The 22,392-nt window shown below is 38.0% G+C and overlaps 1 protein-coding gene across 4 annotated transcripts in view; it reads left to right on the top strand.

Moving 5' to 3' along the window:
- Positions 1-22,392, top strand: part of strbp (spermatid perinuclear RNA binding protein) — a 127,985-nt gene that overhangs the window by 36,985 nt on the left and 68,608 nt on the right. For all 4 annotated transcript variants that reach the window (XM_079804525.1, XM_079804526.1, XM_079804527.1 and 1 more), the window contains exon 2: positions 15,731-15,798. The gene's annotated coding sequence lies outside the window, so the exon portion shown is untranslated. The remainder of the gene's footprint in view (positions 1-15,730; positions 15,799-22,392) is intronic.

Genomic DNA, 22,392 nt, shown 5'->3' with positions numbered 1-22,392 from the left:
GTAAAAGTGAAAGTAAATGCAAAAATATACTCAAGTAAAGTACAGATCCCAGAAAAAAATACTTAAGTAAAGTAACGAAGTATTTTTACTTCGATATTACCACCTCTGAACTTTAACATGTATATTTAAACAAACTGCATTTACAAGTAGTACAAACTGCCAATTTTACAAAAAACAAAACAAAAAGCAGTTAGCAACAATACAAGTTACTAACAAAACATAGCTACTACTTAGTACTTTCTGTCAGATGATGATATTTATCAAGGTATTACCCCTTTAAATAGCCATCATTTAGTAACTACATTTTGTTAGAAATTTGTATTGTTGCATTTTTCAGCTGGGTAGTTTTCATTCGGAATTCATTCAACTTTTACGTCACTCGAGATCAACATTCATCACAATTATGTGTTCATCAAAGTCACTTCAAAGATTTTACATACACAAAGTTATCAAGACAGTTGCGAAAGCTAGTCAGTAGCCGCGTTTCTATTACACATTTGCGCAAAACGTTTGCAATATTTTCTAAATGTTGATAAAAAAACTATTGCGGAATAAAGGGGTTTCCATTAACCGATGTTATGCGACTACAACATATTTTTTCCCTCTCGTGATAAGTCATTCCAAAAATGATACCATGTATGTTGGTAGGTTTATTTATATATTTATATAATACTGGATTATACTTGAGCGGCCACATATGAGGTATTTGTGGGTGTTTCTCCCTCATATCTGCTTCAAGGTCTTGATAAATTGTGGCGCATTTCTTCGTTTAGAATCCAGTATTCCTGTAATTCTATTTTCTTTTATGAGTTCAATAAAGAACGGTCTCGTCTTCTATCCAAACATGCCGTGCCATCTGTAAAGAATGATCGACTTTTACGTACGCCAGGTGACCTGTTAATGCGTTGTTGCGGAAATGTTCTTTCGAATTACCTGAAAAACCACCTCATGCGAGCGTAAAACTTTTTGCGATTATATCAGAGTTTTTGCGGAATTGACACATTTGCATTGGGCGTATTTTCAATTCGCAATTTCAATTTGCGCAATTTGAAGGATAATGGAAGCCACTAGTGAAGGACAATAATGTGTCCGAATTTATAAGTATTACAGTGACAGCTCGATATACAAGCAAATCATAAATGTTTTAAAACTCTGCTCTCTTTATTCGTATCCTTGTCTGTTTTTTATTTTATTTTTTATAATGCCTGCACATACATTTGATGGCTTCTGTGGCAGATCACACTATGAATAAACTGGTAATCACTTACTTTAAAGGAGACCTATTATGCAAAATTCACTTTTACATGGTTAACAACCAGCCTATAATGGTAAAAATCCACCCAATACTTTTTTTTATTATAATCCCCATAAACATTAACAATCTTTCCAAGTGAGGTGAGAACACAAACTGCACTGCGCGTCAGGCTTGGCCTCCGATCGCAATGTCTCTTAACACCTAGAGTGGGAGGGAGCCAGTCTCCATGGTAACTGCAGGAGTAAAATAATTGGGTTTGGCCCAGATTGTGTAAAGAGTGATGAACGCAAGAGGGGCTTTTCTCCCTCTTTTCTCTCCTGTTTTGTTCCTAACTCTAAATCTATTCTAAATATAGTAGGGTTTTTTTGTGTTTGTTTTCACCGGGTGAAAAACTCTTCAACATCACAGCTGTGTCTTTCATGACTAGATTAACCGTGGAATCTGAATGGCCGAAACTCTGCCTAGTGGCTATTACATCACTTTTTAATTTAGCAATTTGTCTTTATTTCAATAATCAAGTCAAAACCCTCACGTAATACCATAATCTTTGCCCCTTTTATTTGCCTGACTTGGATGTGCGTGTTAAACCAGTGTATGATTTCTTTGGCGCTCAATGCAGGATGAGAGAACATGCAAAGGTAAATATTTTGGCTCTTGGGCAAATGAGACCCAGACGCTGAGTGTTGGCTTGTTTTATGGATGGTTGAAGCTGGAATGGCCCTGGCTTGAGCTCTGTATTGAGCAGGGGGCCGTGTTTTTAAACGATGAACAGAGAACTCTTTGTGAGGGGGAAGCTTGACCCGTTCAGACTGGGTGTCTGTCTATCGATTTCAGTTCCACTCTTCCTGTTCAGGCCTGACTTGAGTAGCTTGTTCGAACTCACAACTAATGAGAAGTGGATGTGAAGTTAAGCTTTGTGTTGTCCTACAGATGAGGAAGTTCATTCAGCTTCAGTGTCACTGAACAGTTGGTTATTTGTTTTATCAGAAGGCGGATTTTAGTGCTGTCAAATGATTAATCGCGATTAATCGTTTCCAAAATAAAAGTCTGCATTTACATAATTTATGTGTGTGTACTGTGTATAATTGTGTATATAAATACACGCATGCATGCATGCATGCATGCATGCATATATTTAAGAAAAATGTTATATTTATTTCTTAAATGTATGTGTGTGTGTATTCAAATATATACATTATAATTATACACAGTACAATTATACCCCCCCCCCCCCCCCCCGATATTCATATTATTTTCTACATAAATTAAATGTGTCCGGCTGTCAATGAATCGCTTATTTTTCAAAATGTATGCAAACTATGCTTTCATAGCATTCAATTGGCACGTTTGTTTGACGGACCGCATTGGGCAGGGTGTGGAATAGTGTGTTTTGTCAATAAAATAAAAATGAATCCAAAAAATGATCAACCAACTAATCGATTATCAAAATATAACAATAGTTGCAGCCCTATTAACATTAGTTAATGCATTTATTAATCTAGGCTAATGTTAAAACTGCAATAGTATATTGAAATTAACATTTCAGGTTGTATATACATTGTTTAATGAACAAGATTGAACCATGAAAATTAGTATATTTCTAAATTCGAAGATATGTTTATTTTATAAATTATGTATATTCTATGTGTATTTGCACTAAATTGTATTAAGTAATGCTGTCAATGGTTCATAGCTGTAAGTCAAACTTACAATAAGATCTGTTCTGTTAGAATAATTGTCACAGTATTTATTCATCTTTTTTAACATTAGTTAATTAAAATGCAACTGTTCATTGTTAGTTCATGTTAGCTCTGGTCCATTAAATAATATTAACAGTAACAGATACAACTTTTGATTTCTATTAATAAATGTTGAGATTAACATTAAGTAATGTTAGCAAAAGAAACCTTAGTGTAAAGTGTTACCTTTTCATTCTTGTCATTAAAAAAAAGAAAAGTTTCTAGGAAAAAATATGGAATTTATATACCATGAAATATACTGTGGTATTTATATACAGTGAAAAATGTGCTTTGTAAAGGTTTTGATATATATATTTTTTTAAAGATTTTCTTCACATTGGTCATCCCTCCTATTGGTCATCCGCTTCCTGTTTTCCCAGTGAAAAATCATGAATGAATGCATGCTCGCCTCACTAAAAGTCAAAGGCACTTCAATCGTTCGGCAAGATAAGAGGTTCTATTTGAGACGTCTGAGCCGGATAATCTCTGGGCTGTTTTCATGTGAAAACCGTCTTCTGAGCAGCTACAGTTAAACACTTCAACCCTTTTGGCGCACTTCACCAAATTGCTACCTTCAGTAACCAGCATTGATATACTACTGGAACAGTGTTGTGGCTGAGTTAGGGTCAAAAGTCCTGATAAAACATACTGTTGAGGATTATTTTCCTCTCGGGCAGGAAGAGATCTGGCTCTCTGCTGTAATAGCTTTGTCTGCAGGAGTCAGGGCTAACAATCCTGCTTTGGCAGTTAGAGCACTGCCTTATTGCTCAAGCAGGGCTGGAACGTTCGGCGAGAGATCTCTGCAGGATGCGTCTGGTCTCATGGAAGGCGTTTGGAACCTGGTGAGAAGCTGTATTTGTTGAATGGCAGAGGAGAATGGTTTCATCATTCGCAAGTTAGCGAGCTTTTCATAAGTAGAGGTCATCGGCAAGACTCTAACCTTTCGGCGAAACATAATGAGCGTGCAGGTGCTTTGACTACGCCTGTCTCAATCTTTGCTTGAGCATGGCTGAAACTCTGCTATATTTAGCCCAGAAAATGTGGTTTATAAAGCATATTTTTAATGGATGATGTGTTAAAAAGATACAGTAGCTAAAGATCATTTAGGAAAAGGGGACCTTAAAGGGTTAGTTCACCCAAAAATGAAAATTCTGTCATTAATTACTCACCCTCATGTCGTTGGACACCCGTAAGACCTCTGTTCATATTCGGAACACAAATGAAGATATTTTAGTTGAAAGCTGATGCTGAGAAAGGCTTCAGACAGGCCTCCATTGACATTCAGTACATTGACACTTCCAAGATCCATGAAAGGCACTTAAAACGTCGTTACAAAGTCCATCTCACCACAGTGACTCTACAATAATTTTACGATGCGACGACTAGTTTTTGTGCGCAAAAAAAAATCAAAATAACACCTTTAACCAACTTGTTCTCGACTTCCGTGTATGCCTCCACGACGCATGCGCGAGAATGACGCAGATCCGGCGTTCGGACATATGACCCAGAAGCGATTTGTTTACGAGCAGAGGAAGACGCGCGTGTCTAAGCTGTTGGATTCTACATTGATCGTGCTTTAGGTCTCGGCGTAGTTCTCAAAATGGGGCTTAAGTGTGTATTTCATGGATTCCCGAACGCCGGCGCTACGTCATATTCTCACGCATGCGTCGTGGAGGCACACACGGAAGTCGAGAACAAGTTGGTTAAAGGTGTTATTTTGATTTTTTTTTTTGCGCACAAAAACTATTGTCGTCGCATCGTAAACTTATTGTAGAGCCACTGTGGTGAGATAGACTTTGTAACGACGTTTTAAGTGCCTTTCATGGATCTTGGAAGTGTCAATGTACTGAATGCCAATGGAGGCCTGTCTGAAGCCTTTCTCAGCCATCAGCTTTCAACTAAAATATCTTCATTTGTGTTCCGAATATGAACGGAGGTCTTACGGGTGTCCAACGACATGAGGGTGAGTAATTAATGACAGAATTTTCATTTTTGGGTGAACTAACCCTTTAACTAACTTTCTCAGTTCCATCATTGCAGTAAGGCCTGTTCACACCAAGAATGATAGGCTAACTATAATAACTAAAACTAAAAATCGCTTTGTAAAATAATAATCAACACCCCAACTCTAATCAGAGCCACGGCCATAACCGCCATAGGCATTGAGGTGGACAAGTCCCTCCCAAAAATTGGAAATGGCCAAATTGTCTCCCCCCTATATTTGGTATTTCTTAATTCTGCTCACCATTATGCATTTTTGTTTTTAGGATGTTAGGACGCATGTTTGTTGTTAGGTTGGCAGACAGTATAAAAATGTAAATTTTTAGGCTGGTCTGCCTCAGCGATCTAACAGCGCTTGTCAATGTCAAAATGATGGCCAATCAGATCAAAGAAGGCGGGGCTTAATGTTCACTGAAGATATGTGAATTCCAACGCAACGCTTTGTTTTTACAGTGAAATTGCGTGCATGGTAATATATTTAAGCTAAATATTAACATTTGACAACTGTTTTATGATGTATAGGTTTAACGACCCACAGTAACATACAGTGAGGCAAACTACTTTAATGAAATTTTATATATCCGCGGAATATCCGTGGAAGTGTTACTAGTATCTCATTTCACAGATAGTTTGTTTCTGTATTTGTTCTATATAAAATGCGGATACAATGTAAAGTATTTGTAAAGTATTTCCGTTATTATACTGCTTGTTGTCATCTGTTGACGCTGTACAGTACAAGCAGAATGTTGCGGTTGGTCTGTGTTGTAGTTGTCCCGCCCCTCCTCCACTCTGATTGGACGGCTGGGTGAAAAGAGACAGTGATGAGCGCTGCATTTTACTCAAAGTTGAACATTCTTCAACCAGTAAAAAACGCTGAGCGCTCGGCGCTTGAGCGTGAAATACTCGCTCAGCGCCTCGTTTCTACATATAAAACGCTGATGGTTCCCCTTATGATTCTACACTCATGGCGTTCTAAAAACACAGCGCTCCCATTAAATACAATTGAATACGCCAGCCAGCTGCGTGAAAAAAATGCTTTGGTGGACACACGGCCTTATAGTTATATCTTTATAGTGATTCTTGGTGTGAACAGGCCTTAAGTGACAGGAACAAAAACTGGCCCTAGAAGACAGTTTAAGCTATTGTAGTACCCCTTGTGGTAAAACTGAGAATGTTGTTAAAATGTTTTTTTTGTTTTTTTTTTCGAAACTGAAATTAAAGGAGCACTCCACTTTTTTTTTAAAATAGGCTCATTTTACAAGTCCCCTAGAGTTAAATAGTTGAGTTTTACCGTTTTTGAATCCATTCAGCCGATCTTTGTATCTGGCGGTAGCACTTTTAGCATAGCTTAGCATACATCATTGATTCTGATCAGTCCATTAGCATCTCAGTCAAAAAATGAACAAAGACACTTTCAATATTTTTCCTATTTAAAACTTGACTCTTCTACAGTTACATCGTGTGCTAAGACCAACTGAAAATGAAAAGTTGCGATTTTCTACACCTATATGGCTAGGAACTACTTTCTCATTCCTGCGTAATAGTCGCAATTGTGTTGTGGATTTACCTGTGTGATTAGCCATGGTTCTGTGTGTTGTAAAGGGCTGTGATAGTAAGTCGAAGGTGTATACTACCACCATGTTTCACAGAATACCAACGAATCATTGCGCCGCTGCAGCCATGGTACGGCCGCGAAGATCCGCGACTATTACGCAGGAATGAGAAAGTACTTCCTAGCCATATCGGTGTAGAAAATCACAACTTTTCATTTTCAGTTGGTCTTAGCACACGATGTAACTGTAGAAGAGTCAAGTTTTAAATAGGAAAAATATTGAAAGTGTCTTTGGTAATTTTTTTTATGAGATGCTAATGGACTGATCAGAATCAATGATGTATGCTAAGCTATGCTAAAATTGCTACCGCCAGATACAAAGATCGGCTGAATGGATTCAAAAACGGTAAAACTCAACTCTTTAACTCTAGGGGACTTGTAAAATGAGCCTATTTTCAAAAAAAGTGGAGTGTTCCTTTAGGTATTTTCAGTTTTCGGCTAAATGGAAAAATAAATAAATATTGGTAATTGAACTTGGTACTCAGTGTGTTGTGTTCTCTGGTGATAAATTAAACAAGTCATAGTAAAGTTCTTTGGCTTCTCAAATATTTCAACTGAACAAATTTTGTTCTACTCATTTTTGTTTATGATAAATTGCATCGACACAGCCTGTTGTAGCTTATCTATGTTGTGTGCATGAAATTGATGTCAACGTCACTGTTTCGGCCCTGCAGAACCATTTCGACAAAAAAACTAAAATTATTATGTCGGTCAAATATTTTCTGTTGCCAAAATGAACAGACGACTTTCAAAGCCAGAAGCGATTTTTGTTGATGCATTGGCATGGAGTATTTTTAGGCCTTACTCTGTTTTTTCACTCTTTATCCTTGTGCTTATCCCTCCCTGTGTGTGCAGTCGTCAGCTCTCTGAGGAGAACATCTGGACGTCTAAGGCTGGCACTGTTAATTAGGGCTCTCTGCAGTCAGTCACTCTGTTCACACTGATGTGCTAAAGTCTTTATAGATTTTCACGGTCATTTGAATTAACACAGAAAAGAATCTGTTCAGTCGAATTCATAAACGCATTAAAAGTCTGAAAAGGCAGAAATAAACCAGGTCTTGGCTGAAATGAAAATGTGGCTGTGTTCTTTTGCAAGACTGTTGTAGTGTGTCCAAAATGTAGTGTTTCCTGGCATTGATGTTGACTAGTCATTGTTTTTGAATCTATACTTTGTACTAATTGCGGAATCTCATATTTAAAAATCAAAAGAAAGAAATTATATTTTGATTAAAGGAAATTAATCTTATTTTTAGGACACTTACGTTTTTGCACTCTGTATTCTTACACCTTTCTATCAGAACCAGCATTAACTTCTCAAGCAATTTAAACTACAGTAGCTCGTCTGTTTGATCGGAGCACACGGCCTAGCCTTCTCTCCCCACATGCATCAATGAGCCTTGGTCGCCCATGACCCTGTCGCCGGTTCACCATTGTTCCTTCCTTGGACCACTTTTGATAGATACTGACCTCTGCAGACCGGGAACACCCCACAAGAGCTGCAGTTTTGCAGATGCTCTGACCCAGTCGTCTAGCCATCACAATTTGGCCCTTGTCAGACTCGCTCAAATCCTTACGCTTGCCCGTTTTTCCTGCTTCTAACACATCGACTTTGAGGACAATGGCTGCGTCTGAAAACCAAGGCAGCTGACTCGTTGCCTAAACAAATATTAATTACTACGTTAGTAATTTCTCGCTAGAAATGACATCAGAAGTGGAAAATGTTGGTAAAAAACGTACATTTACACACAAACTGACCAGCAAACGCAACTTTCGAACGCCATCTTTTTTTTCCCAGTTCAACTGTCACAAAAATGGAAAACAGGATTGTGGGATATCAAAGGCAGTGAAGGATACATGTTATGCTGTCTTCAAAAGTCGATCAGATGAAGGTCTTTCAGGAGACAGGAAGTGAAGCTAACATTTAGATTCGGACGTGCCTTGATGCCTTCCTACCTTGAAATGTGTCCTCCGAAGGCAGCATTTTCCAGGTTTCGAATGCAGCCAATATGTTCAGTTGCTACCTAATAGACCTAACAGGTGCCGTGATGAAGAGATAATCAGTGTTATTCACTTCATCTCATAATGTCATAATGTTATGCCTGATCTGTGTGTGTGTATTGTGTGTATTGTGTGTGTTTTAGCAGAGCACTTTTCCTGATGTGTTGTGGGAGAAGAACAAACAGTCTGTGTTTTTTGCTTTAACCACATACAAGAATTTAAGCACTAAGGTCATTTAACTAAAAACTGCTTACAGCCTTTTTGTGGGAAATGATTTAGATGTTAATTAATTTGCTTCTGAATTATTTTATTTGCGACATTTTGTGGCAAATCCTTTTAAATTCCTCTATAAATAATTGAAATAATGCTAAAGGGACAGCATTTTCTCGAAGCTAAAGGGCACTGGTACTTCATAATAATGGCATCCCTGACCTTTAGAGCTGCTGACAAGAGAAAATGAGGGTTTGGCCAGCAGATTCTCCTGGATGTTCTTTTAAGTGAGTTGCAGTCTGACTGGTTTGTCAATTGGCATTCAGATAGTAGAGACTCCATTCTTTGGAATGCTGAAAGTTTCCATTGTTTTTACAAAGGTCTGACACAACATGTTCAGAAGGGCGTTAGCCTTTTTTCAGGAAGAGCGTTAACTGACAAGAAACAAGTTTGTCCTGATAAAACTGTCATGAGCAGGAAAACAATCAGCGGACTGTAGTTTATATCGTCCATGCATGCCGTGTAGTGAGTCGGGGCTTTATGGCTCAATGGCAAAAGATGCCGTTTATGATATCCAGTGTCCTAGCCTAAGCAGGCGTCTGTAGATTTACATTTTGTCAATGAAAATGTATAGCACAGACACCGTCTGCTTGACATGTATCCCACAGTAGAGCTATTCTCTTCTGGAAAGCGACCTTTTCTCCAGTATTCAAAGCGGAGCGCTGTGTGGGAGACGTTGTCTGAGAGCGCTAATTGACTTTCACTTTCCGTCATCACCACACGTTCCTCTTTACTGACGATCCCACTTAGCTCATCGCACATATTTGGAGTTGGATGGATTTAGACGCAGGATTAACACTCTTCATTGTGACAAATATATAGACTAGTTTTGAGTAGACTTCCGGAGTTCTTGGGATTGCTTTCATACCTTCAGAGCTTATTTATTACCACAACTTTATTGGATTTCATAGTCTGTTCTGCATCAATTAGAGATGGGTATGGTGGTTGAGTAGGCTAGTTGTCCAAAAAAGGACGTGTGTGTGTGTGTGTGTGTGTGTGTGTGTGTGTGTGTGTGTGTGTGTGTGTGTGTGTGTGTGTGTGTGTGTTTGTGTGTTTGTTAATTTCCTAGCCGGCAAGTCTTCAGTGTGATTGATTGCCCATGAGTGTGTTTATGTCGATGTTTTTAGTTGTAATATTCCAGCCTAAGTTTTTGACAGACTTGATAAGGGGGGAAATCTGTTTGATTTTGGGGTAGTTATAAAACCATCTGGAGACAGAATTAAAGGATTACTTCACTTTTAAATAAACTTTTGCTGATAATTTACTCACCCCCTTGTCATCCAAGATGTCCATGTTTTTCTTTCTGCAGTCGAAAAGAAATTAAGGTTTTAGATGAAAACAGTCCAGGGTTTTTCTCCATATAATGGACTTTAATGGCTTCCAAACACTTCAAGGTCCAAATGACAGTTTCAGTGCAGCTTCAAAGGGCTTTAAACGATACCAGACGATGAATAAGGGTCTTATCTAGCGAAACGATCAGTTTCTGCAAGAAACCGAGCAGTATTTATGCTATTATTTTACCTCTTAACAGACGAACGCGATCGTCTCTGAGCTCCGCCATAACTACCGCAAAGTGAGGTCAAATTAGATCGTGGTCATAGATGTATACGTAGATGCCTCATTAGCGCCTGCACGGATCAGTAGAATGAGGCATTTACTATCGATATATCTATGAGCACGATCTAATTTGACCTCACTTTCCGGAAGTTATGGCGTTTTTAAGTTTTTTTTTAACCAGGAAAAGAGTGGTTTTGATGCACAAAGTTGATTTTATCGTCTCTAATAACAAAAATACCCATGGAAAATCCAGATCCTGTTGTAAATAATAGTGAAAAAATATTGTATATGTACTGTGTGTACTGTGTATATATGGATGTAAATATTGTATGTGTATATGTGTGTGTGTATATGTACTGTGTGTGTGTATGTACGTATGTATATATCAGGGCTCGATATTAAGCCTGTTCACATGCTTGTCCCTTGGACAAGTAAATCTGTCATTCACTTGTCCGAGGAAAAAAATTGCTTGTCTGGATTTGTTTAATTTTTTTTTGTAAATATACCGGTAATCTATTCTGAAGCAATATTCTCATCAGTGTTCAATCAGCTTTGACATATTTAAATATGCATATTTGTGATATTTTTACCTTTTTATAAAGGGCATTTTTCCATAATCTTATTAAATATAGGCTATGCTTCAGCTTTCATTTTATATTTTTAAATTTGATCTATACATTAAATTAGAATAAGACACTGTAGGCTGTAACCAATCAAATTAAATTATTTACACTGAAATTACAACTGCATTAAATAATGTAATGAGATTATTTTTTAATATACAAATAAGAAATGTTGGAAAGATGAAACTAAACCACCAGTAGGTGGCAGCATGTGACCGTCTCAATGAGAGTCATTGAGTCGATTCGTTCAAAAGGCTGATGCATTCAAGAATTAGGCAGTCGTTTACGAATAGGTCATTGAATCTTTGATTCAACTGAGAATCAGTTCTGAGTTGTTGTGAGATGCGTTACGTTTCTGTTGTGATCTTTTGGCCCGTTACGGTTCGGTACGGTACGCATTTATTTGCGTTTCCACTGTCAAAAGTTGTGACTGGTACCAAAATGCCGTACCGTACCACTTTGTTTGGAACTATTTTCGCTGCTGAAATAGAACAAAAACAGTCCATATTGCATCTAAAATGTAAGTGACTTAATGTTAATTAATTGTTTATGGAACTGTTATATGAAATCCGCGTCGTTTTCAGTCGTGATGGTATACAGGAAAACACTCTTGTTTATGTGACGTTGCTTAACTGTATCATATGTTATAAATATAAAAACGACACCATTTTAACCGTGTATGTTAACTGAGTGTCTTTGTATGAGCGGCGCTCATTTGTTTTCGATTTTGTCCTCGAGAGGCCGTCAGTTCGTTTTATATTATTATCCACTATCGATCTCCACTTACACTAACTGAATGCAGAATATTTTTTGCACTTTGGTGATTCCCTAGTTATTTTTTGTTTTGACGTTTTTTTAACCAGGATTCTTGTCTGTCGGGCAAGTACAATTATTTTTCACTTGCCCCTTCAAAAAATCCACTTGTCCCAAGGACAAGGACAAGGACAAGCATTAATGTCGATCCCTGAATATGTATGAGACTATGTACTGTGTTTGTGTGTGTGTGTGCGTGCGTGTGTATTTATCCATAACGCGTGACCAGCAACAATTGTGGCCAAGTTGTTTTTCGTTTCAATTTCTTGTTTTTGTTTTTCTAAAAGCTTTATTAGTTTGTAATCTTGACAGAAAGCAATTAAAATGAATTGTCATGGCCTCCATCTTCACGAGGTAGCCATTATTCACTTCTGACTTCACATTTGTTTTGCTGGATAATTGAGTGTGCAGCACTTTGTATGATAGCAGCTCACATGAGAGTGTAATTATTGATGTTTGAATTAGAGCTCTGTGCATTGATCACACTTCTGCTAATGCCTCTATTTTAGTGCGGCTTGATCAATGTGGCACTAGGACTTGTTGAAACACCAGCTTCACATCAATACAGCCGTACAGAACAACTGCAGTGTGCGTCCATATATCTCCACCATATTTAGTCATAAACACCGCTGCGTTTTCATTGTATTCCATGCGTCTCATTAGGTCTTCTGCAGCTCAGTGTAATATGGACGATAACAATGTCTGACTATAAACATTTACAGTTGAAAAATGCGTTTCATTTGAGTTTTTCCCCTTCTTTTTCTGTCTATTATGGTTCTTCCCTTCCAGTTTTTCCTTGCTTCCTTCCATTCCTCTTATTCACCCTTTCCCCATCCCTTCCTTCTTTCCTTCTTTTCCTCTTATCCTTCCTTTCTTCCTTCCTTCCTGTTCTTCCATCTTTCCTTCCTGTTCTTCCATCCTTCCTTCCTGATCTTCCAGCCTTCCTGATCTCCCATCTTTCCTTCCTGTTCTTCCATCTTTCCTGATCTGCCATCCTTCCTTCTGTTCTTCCATCTTTCCTGGTCTGACATCTTTCCTGATCTGCCATCCTTCCTTCCTGTTCTTCCATCTTTCCTGATCTTTATACTTTCTTTTTTTTGTCTATTATGCTTATTTTCTTCCTGTTTTTTTTCCTTCCTGGTTTCTTGCTTTTCTTATTTATCTGTATTTTATGTTTCCTTCCAATTCTTAACCCATTATTCCTTCTTTTTCTGTCTCATGTTTCCATTCTTCTATCAGTCCTTCTATCCTTCATGTCCTTCACTCACTCACTCACTCACTCACTCACTCACTCACTCACTCACTCACTCACTCACTCACTCACTCACTCACTCACTCACTCACTCTCTCACTCTCTCACTCTCTCACTCACTCACTCACTCCCTCACTCCCTCACTCCCTCACTCCCTCACTCCCTCACTCACTCACTCACTCACTCACTCACTCACTCACTCACTCACTCACTCTCACTCTCTCACTCTCTCACTCTCTCACTCACTCCCTCACTCCCTCACTCCCTCACTCCCTCACTCCCTCACTCACTCCCTCACTCCCTCACTCCCTCACTCTCTCACTCACTCACTCACTCACTCACTCACTCACTCACTCACTCACTCACTCACTCACTCACTCACTCTTTCCTTCCTGTTCTTCAGTCTTTCTGTCTCTAATGCTTGCTTCCTTGCTTGCTTCCTTTTTTTGTTTTTTCCCCCTTTCTCTTTTATGCATTTCCTGTTATTATTTAATGTTATATCTTCTTTTGTTATTCATCCATTCTTTGTTTTTCTTGTGTTCATTTCTTTTGCTTCCTTTCTTCCTCCTTGTTATTCATTCTTTGCTTCCCTTGTTTTCTCTCGTATCCTTGCTTCCTAATTTCTCTTCCATCAATGGATAAAGACACTGTATGGCTCATGAACGCAGTTACTGGCAGATTATTTTTCAATTGGGACGATTAGAGATGGCCCATTGTCACCCGTCTCAAAAACGATTTTCAGTGCCTTATTTATCATCAAACAATCAGGCGTGCCGCTCTGCCAGTCGCTGCAGTGATATTGAAGCGCACCGGAAGACCCCGCGCCACTACCAGTTCAGTCTTGGCAAGATGCCCATCGATGGAGGTGTAGCATGAAACACACGGTCAGTCAGTTTCAAGAGTGCTCAGACGCAGCGGTTGAGTGCCCACTAGAGACTGAATTATAATTTTGGAATTGGAGGGAAAGAGCTTGTGCTTAACAGTGATTTGTTTTCATCCATTGTGCTTCCAAGACTAATAAATGGTAGATTTGTATAACCCACAACTGCTTTTATTTTCACTTTCCTCACTTGATCCTTGACTCAAGCATTGCCAGGGTTTCAGAACAGATCCCTGGCTGCTTCTATTAGGCCAGTTGAAATTATTACATAATTGGCTTATCTCAACTGTTTGACAACTGTGATAATTGTGCACTTAAAATTCCAGTCGCATGTTGCGGTTTTAGATAAGCGCTTTCAAATGAGAATCTGTCTCTGTCTGTCTGTTTCTGTGTGTGTGTGTGAGAGTGAGTGTGTGTTTGTGTTCAGTAACTTGATCATGACAGCTCTAGCTTCAATGTGTTAATTACAGACATTCACGAAAGATGGAAATTTCCAAGAAAAAATGCAAGGCAGATTCTTTGTAGATTTGATGAATTGAGAGAATTGCTGGATTCACATTGCAAGTTCTGTTTTTTTTATTATAAAGTCCGCCGTATGTTGTGTTTTAGTTGATGGCCAGTTAGAGCACTCACTGCATCACATGATTGAATTAAAACATTATTGCTTGTTGAGGTGCGTCACTTCCAGCTCCAAATGTGGATCATGGGGCAGCGGTCCAGTTCTTATTGGTCGGACTGTGGGTTGTTCAGTGGAAATGGATTTACCCCATGACAAACTGTGGATGATGATTTCATGATCACTGCAGCAGTTATTGTTTACAGAGCTGGGAGGTTGTGTCATTTTCACCACGCACCGGCTCGCCAGCCACCCCCTGCAGCGATGCCGTTGAGTGATCTTATGGTAGACTAGTGCAGAACTGCTGTGTGATGCCATACTGCTCCTGTTATCTGTATTTCTCACTCTCTGCCATCTGGATCTTGCGTGGTGCGGCGGACAACAACCACAGGGTCAGTGCGATAAAGCGAGGGCTATGTTGTTCTCCCTCCAGAGCTCATTGAGGGAATGATAGATGTTGAACAGGGGCCGGATCAGCAGTGATTCAGAGAGCGCTGAGGTGATGTTTAAAGGGAGTCAACATTGTGCATTCAAACAGACTGAGCTTTAAAGTGGAGTTCACACATCTGCTATTAAATTTCTCAAACCAAAAGTCGAGAGCCACGTTTGCTAGTGTGCATAGAAAATGGCTTGTGGTCTGGCTTTGTACTGTACATGAATACAGCGAAGGAAACCTCTATTAGTAATCAATCAGTCAACCAACCAATCAATCAACCAATCAACCAACCAACCAATCAATTGCCATTCAAAGGTTTGGGGTTGACAGCTGTGAATTTTCCGCATTATTACTCCAGTCTTCTAAAATAAAAATAACACTTCTAAAATTTAAAATAACACTGACGTGGACTGGTCTAAAATTTAAATTCTAACAGTTTTTGTTACTGGACCTATATGTAAATGACCTCTATTGTGACAAGAGGTGGAGAGACCATTACTTTCTGAGCATTGTTGGCAATACGTTTTATATCATAAAAACAACAGAAATCCTGTTTAGCGTTGATATGGCCCCATTAAAACACGTGTGGCAGTGTATTACAGTTGCAGTCATGAATGCAGCACCTTTTGTGTTTTGCTTCCCGTGAATGGGTTAATAAATGATCCTCTCTTTCAACAGGTCCAGAAACGACAGCGTCTGTCCTCCGTGAGCAGGTGCTGGAGAGGAACAGGAAGTGAGCGCTGACGGTACGTGACCTCTCTCGACCTCTCAAACAAGGCCATCCTGAGTGGGTCAGACTGGGGTTAGGCACATAAATCAGTAGTGCTGGAGACCACCGGACCATTCTTGGATCTGTTTGCTGGAGTTTATTTTTGAGTATGTGCTTTATGGGTGTGGAGTGCACAGAAACTCTTCCCCCACTACTTATTTTGGGAATAATTAGTACAGGGTGGTCTGGATGCAGTTCAAGTGTTGAAGTCTTAGATTGTTAGATTGTATTTGCCCTCACCTCTTCTGGTGTTTGTCGATGAAACAATTGCGTTATTCAGAAATGCCATGTTTTAAACCCTTCACAATCCATATGGCCTCTTGGATGTGTTCCCATTGGGACATTGAGGAGGATTGTAGGTTGGCAGGCTTGTTTCCGGGCACCACTTTCTATCATAGAGATGTTTAGTTACTCCTAAGAGCCTCTCTGAACTTTGTTTAAATTTTGTGAAAACAGATCCATACAATGAAAATCAATGGGGAAAATCAATTTTTTCAGTTTTTTTTTATTTTTTATCCCATTGACGTTCATTGTAAGTACAAAAACTTTATCCTAATGATGTTCATTGTAAGGACAAAAACAAAAGAAACATCTTAGCATCTTTTATGTTTCACAGAAAAAGAAAGTCTTAAAGTTTTGGAACAACATGAGAAAATTATGACACAGCCTTCATTTTTGCATGAACTGTTTCTTAAAAAGCATTCAGTGTCGGTGTATCACAGGGATATCTTGATAGTAGGGCTGCGTGATTAATCATAATAAAACCGTAATCACGATTTGACTCACAGCCTTTGCTTTTTAATAATTGATAATATTTAAAGGGGTCCTATTATACCCCTTATTACAAGATATAAGTCTCAGGTGTCCCCAAAATGTATCTGTGACGTTTCAGCTTAAAATACCCCACAGATAGTTTATTTTATACCATGTTGTACATTTTTGAGTGGAAGGAAAAACATGCTGTTTTCGTGCATATATCTTTAGATGCAAATGAGCAGCTGTTTCTTTCCAGAAGAGGATGGAGCCTTTACAGCTCTTACCTTGGATACTCTGACAAAAACTTAAACATCTGTTTGGTTTTGATGATCATCTCTATCACGGTCACACTCACGTGACATTGTCAAGTCAAGTCAACTTTATTTATATAGCGCTTTTAACAATGTAGATTGTTTCAAAGCAGCTGTACAGTGTTAAACAGGAAAATAATGCAGCATAATTTTATTCAGCTGTATAGCCATTCTGGAAAAAACGCTGATGTCATCAGTTCATTTCAATTATCATACAGTGACAGTGTGGGCTTTAGATGAATAATTCGATCAGTAATTTAGTTTAAATGGTTAATTTAGTTTATTAATTAGATTTATTTCAATGTTTAGTTGAAAAATTGAGTGTCCCCAACTGAGCACGCCAAGCCAGAGGCAACAGTGGCAAGGAAACCAAAACCCCATTAGGTGACCTAATAGAGAAAAATAAACTTTGGGAGAAACCAGGCTCAGTCGGGGTGCCAGTTCTCCTCTGGCCAATTAACAAACAGCGTATTATTATTATTATTATTCTGGCAGCTTTACAGCTCAGAGGTCATAATAGATCGGAATATTCGAGGGACCGGGGGCAACATGCTGGAGACGGGTTTATTGAGGATGATGTTGATTAAATAATTATTAAAGTGCAATATTCGAATGATCGGAGGCAACACGCTGGAGACGGGTTTATTGAGGATGACATATCGATTTAAGTATTATTTAATTATTAATTAACATTGCAGTTCTTCATCATTGTAACACAGTTCGTTGTTATGGGGAGGCGGGAACGTTCAACACATTAATATATAAATAGGTGCAAAATGAAAGTAAAGCAGGCAGCCCCTCACAGACAGCTGCCGCACACACATAAACATAAACACAACGTAAAATCCAGGACTGGTCCTCTCTCGTGCCGTTCTCTCTCGGCCCTCGGCCTCGTACTGCTTGCCACAATCATCATGAAAGTTTATCTGCATGCGATTTAAAGCCATATCAGTCTAGTTCGCTTTTGCCCTGAAGAAGACCATTTTTTTGGTCGAAACATATTGGCTCTTGTAGTTTTTCAAAAAGATGACTTAAGCCAAACCAAATAAAGGCTTTTTAATTAATTCCTTCTCTTTTTTACGTTTGATTGAGTGCCTTGGACCTGCCTTTTTGTGCCATATCAGTCTAACTTCTGAGATATGGTTTTCCGAGTGCACATATCCAAAGCACGCGGGACAGAAAGCTGGATGTCAAACAACACATCCTTTGAGTATTAAATTAATTTCTTGTTCAGGTCTTATTGCGCTTAAACTGTCAAAAACACACACATAAGTTCACATAAACACGGTCAATTATGTCTGTGAACGTAAACCGCAGGGAAAGACATTGCATGTGTATATAAGATCTGTATTAAAGTGAAAGCAGCGTAATATACAATACCTACTGCTATATATGCTGTTAATATGAATCCAATAAACTTTATCCAGCTCACTCAGGGCAGGGTCTAATAGTCCGTCAGCAGTCATGGGAGGGGCCTGTGCATTTGTGACATTGCATAGAAACTGCAAACGGCTTATTCTGAGAGACTATGATTTATGGGGATTAAAAAAAAAGGTCCTGACACACAAGTAAAAGTGAATTTTGCATAATAGGTCCCCTTTAATTAAATATATATGCGCTGCATGTTTCAGAGCGAAGCACGGCACGGTGTTCATTTACACAGGAGCAGCTGATTATCCACCTGTGTTTTCAGTGTCTCAGAGTGGCTCGGTATGCTGCTTTACACAAAAACTGCAAGTGTTTGGGTCACTTTAACGTGCATATGTGAATGTGCCATCCATCTTTCCATTACTTACTTGGATAGGAAGCGCTTATCAACGAAAGAGCAGCTTTAGAGACTCCCTGCGGATTTCCGTCCAAAAAAAAAAAGTTGGATTTTTTTAACCTTTGAAAATTAAGATAGATGACTTGAAGAAATTAAGAGAGCCATAAATATTAGTTATGTAGTTTTACAGCTGTAATGTAAAATAAAATAATTATTATTCTTAAATACAATTTATTTGTAGTCCTACAAACAAGCACACCAAACCTGTTTTTTTTTTTTTTTTAAATCACCATTGCATTTCTTATATATATATATATATATATATATATATATATATATATATATATCTCGGATGTGGAGTCCTCAACACCACTCATGATGTACAACTGAAAGCTCTACTAGAGACCAAACATAGACTACTGGCAAAGTAATCACACACAGGGATGGCTCATTCTCAAGCATCCACTGACAAAGGAAAGGCCCATTTATCACTGGTTGTAATTGAGAAGTGAAGTGTCTGAGGCACAAAATAACCAAGTAATGGTTGTGACTGGCATTGATCTCGTCTTGGCATGGGCAGAAATTTACCCATGAACATTTTATTTAATCAAACATTGTCTTTTAAGTCTGCTCGCTTTGGCTCTGTGCAGTGGAGTGGATGTTTAGAGCTGTTCTATTGCTCCTTTCGGACTTGCTTGAGGTAATGGAGTGTATCGCTGTTCAGATAGACCAACATGCTCTGACTTCCTGTCCAAATGGTGGCTAATCGGTCTCGCTGGTTTGAACTACCAGGGTGAGCAAGTTGCGAAGACGAACAACTTGTGTCCACTTGTGTCCACTTTGCTCTTCTGTCTTGTAACCCTTGATTCATTAGCCGTAGTGATGTATAAGCATGATTCTCCGGCCCAAACCCTGCCGTCATCACTCTACTCCCACCAGGATGCTTTACGGACCACATGCCAAGCCCTGCTCTCAGAACCACATATTGACACACATGCTCACGGTACGGCCAATCCACGTGAGTGTATTCCCAGGGTACCTCTCGTATTCCTGCACGCTCGTCTCTCTCGATCAAACACACACACACACACACACACACACACACTCTCTTTCGCCGCAGTGTCCTTGAGAATCCAATGACTTTGGCAGCCTGCGCCTCTATCTCTGAGGTTTTGGTACATCTGACATTTCAGCGTTAATTGTTAATCGTGCATGTAGAATCTGACTAATGTTGGTTTATTCTCCACACTTTTTTTAGTCACCAATTAACATATTTATGACCTCTTTTAGAGCTGACATTGTACATTTAGTAAGCTAAATATCTTTAAGCGACCTCTGTTATCACATACCACAAATTATTATTATTAATAATAATAATAATAATTGTCATTATTATTTATTATTATTATGGTTGTTGTTGTTATTATTATATATGGTTATGTTATTACTACACTGATTTTTATTTGTAATAATACTTTTGTTATATCATTTGTTTTATTTACAGTTTTGTTAGTTTTTATTTATTTTTAAGCATTTTAAATATTATTATTATTATTATTATTATTATTATTATTATTATTATTATTATTATTATTATTATTATTATTATTATTATTATTATTATTATTATCAATGTTATTTTAAAATGATCAATAATAAACAATAATAAAAACGAAAAGAAAACTGATACCTTATTATTATGATTAGTATTATTAATAATAATAACGATAATAAAAAAATTAAAAATGCTTAATTTAATAATAATAACAATAATAATAATAACAACAACAACAAAACCATAAATAATAATGATATAACAATGTATTTATTATTATTATTAGTATAATTATTATAATTTTTTTTATAAAATAGTTGTAATAATAGTAATAACAGTAATACTGTCCCTTTTCACAGTATCCTTATATTTGTGGAATTTTCCAAATCCGCATATAATCAAAACTGTCATCTTTCACATCTTTTCTCTAAAGCCTTTAATATTCTTTGAACATTTTTTTTCTGAAATCAAATACCACATAATTTATTATTATTATTAATATTATTGCATTTATTATTATTTCTACCACATTTATTATTATTATTATTATTATTATTATTATTATTAATAATAATAAATTGTATCGTATATATCTGTGGAATTTTCCCATGTCTTCATCTAATCAGAAATCATCATCTGATATTTGACATCCGTTCCTTGAAACCATCTCTCGTTCCTTGTCACTTCCTGTGAAGCAGTTTGTGCTACTGTATTTCATTGTGTTGTCTTTGTTCTCTGCCAGTCTTTGTTCTTTGCGTCTCATCATTTTCAGATGTGTTTTGGACCGGGCTGAATAGGTATGTCTTGAAAGGGCTGTTCAGTGGAAGACACAAGCATGAGCTGCTCTCAGAGAGAAGGACACAGTTCTGCCTGAAGCCGCTTGAATATCTGATTAAAACTGTCTGCCGCTGGGACTCCTGGAGTCGCCGACCGCTGCTGATGAATGCAGATAAACACTGATACACGAGAGATGCGCGCTTAGCGGAGTGCTGTGTGAATAATAGGCATGTGCAATACGAAAAAATTGGCTTTTTTTTACTGGATACAGTTGTTAAACGTAACAGTGAAGAATACAGCGAGATGCAACACAATGGCCATACACATCACAATATGCTACTTAATTGTGATGCAAAGCCATTTTTAATGCTGTCTTTAATCTTACTGTGTGAAGTCACAGGTTGTGTTGGAGTGTTAGATTGAGTTTTTGTTGTGTTAGTGGACAGACAATGCCTCTGTCTGTTTTACCATGTGGTAATATACCATCCAATCCTCAGCCTCTCACTGCAATAAGAGCCGTTCCATCTGTCTCTCTCTCTCCTCCTGTCTTCCATTCGTCGCTCCCTGGGAATCAGGGAGCTGCTGCTGGAAGGATGTAGCCATGACGACAATTCCCGCGGGATGAGTCGGCACAGAGCCTCACTTTTTTTTTGGCCCATCTTGCCATGCAATCTCTTGTTTCACTCTCTTTCTTTTTCTCTCTTTTTTCCACCAGTTTGTCTTATTGACCTGACAAGAAATTGTTACCCCCCAAAAAGTACAGCCTACTGAAAAACAGCCTACTTGTAGGAATAAACATTGCAGAAAAATATAGAATTAAAAATGTAAGAAAAACATATTGATGAATAAGCCGACACAAAGCCTCACCTTTTTTGTCAATAGTTTTTTTTCTTCTCTTTTTCACTCTGTTTTATTGTCAATTTTTTTATATTTGTTACCTCAAGAAGTACAATTTTGAACCGTAGTTATTGGAATAAACTATATAACTATATATACAGTCAAACCAAAACGTATTCCGACACCATAAAATGTTTTACTAATGGGCTCAGGACACTATAGTTCATTTATGTTAGTGAGGATAACAAAATAAAGTAAACTGTGACGTATTATACCCAAAGATTCTTCATACAGTGGACTACCAGTAAAATTTGGGACCAAAATTATCCAGACACTTTGACCTGACCATGTTTTGCTTAAGTGTTTTATTTTTAATTGCTAATGCGACCTTTTACACCACAGACTGATCAAAATGAAGCATTGCTTGGTCATTGGTTGACCTAAATTGGTATTATTTAATTGTGTACTTAAATTGAACAGCTGACAGCTGATTGGTTGATTGTAATCCATTACATACCTTTCTATCAACGTTATATGACATTATCAAGATGAATTCGTCTGACACAGTTT

This window comes from Gobio gobio, assembly GCF_949357685.1.
Source record: "Gobio gobio genome assembly, chromosome: 22".
Lineage (NCBI taxonomy): Eukaryota > Metazoa > Chordata > Actinopteri > Cypriniformes > Gobionidae > Gobio > Gobio gobio.
The sequence above is the reverse complement of the archived record's forward strand: the minus strand, read 5'-3'. Positions and strand labels throughout refer to the sequence as shown.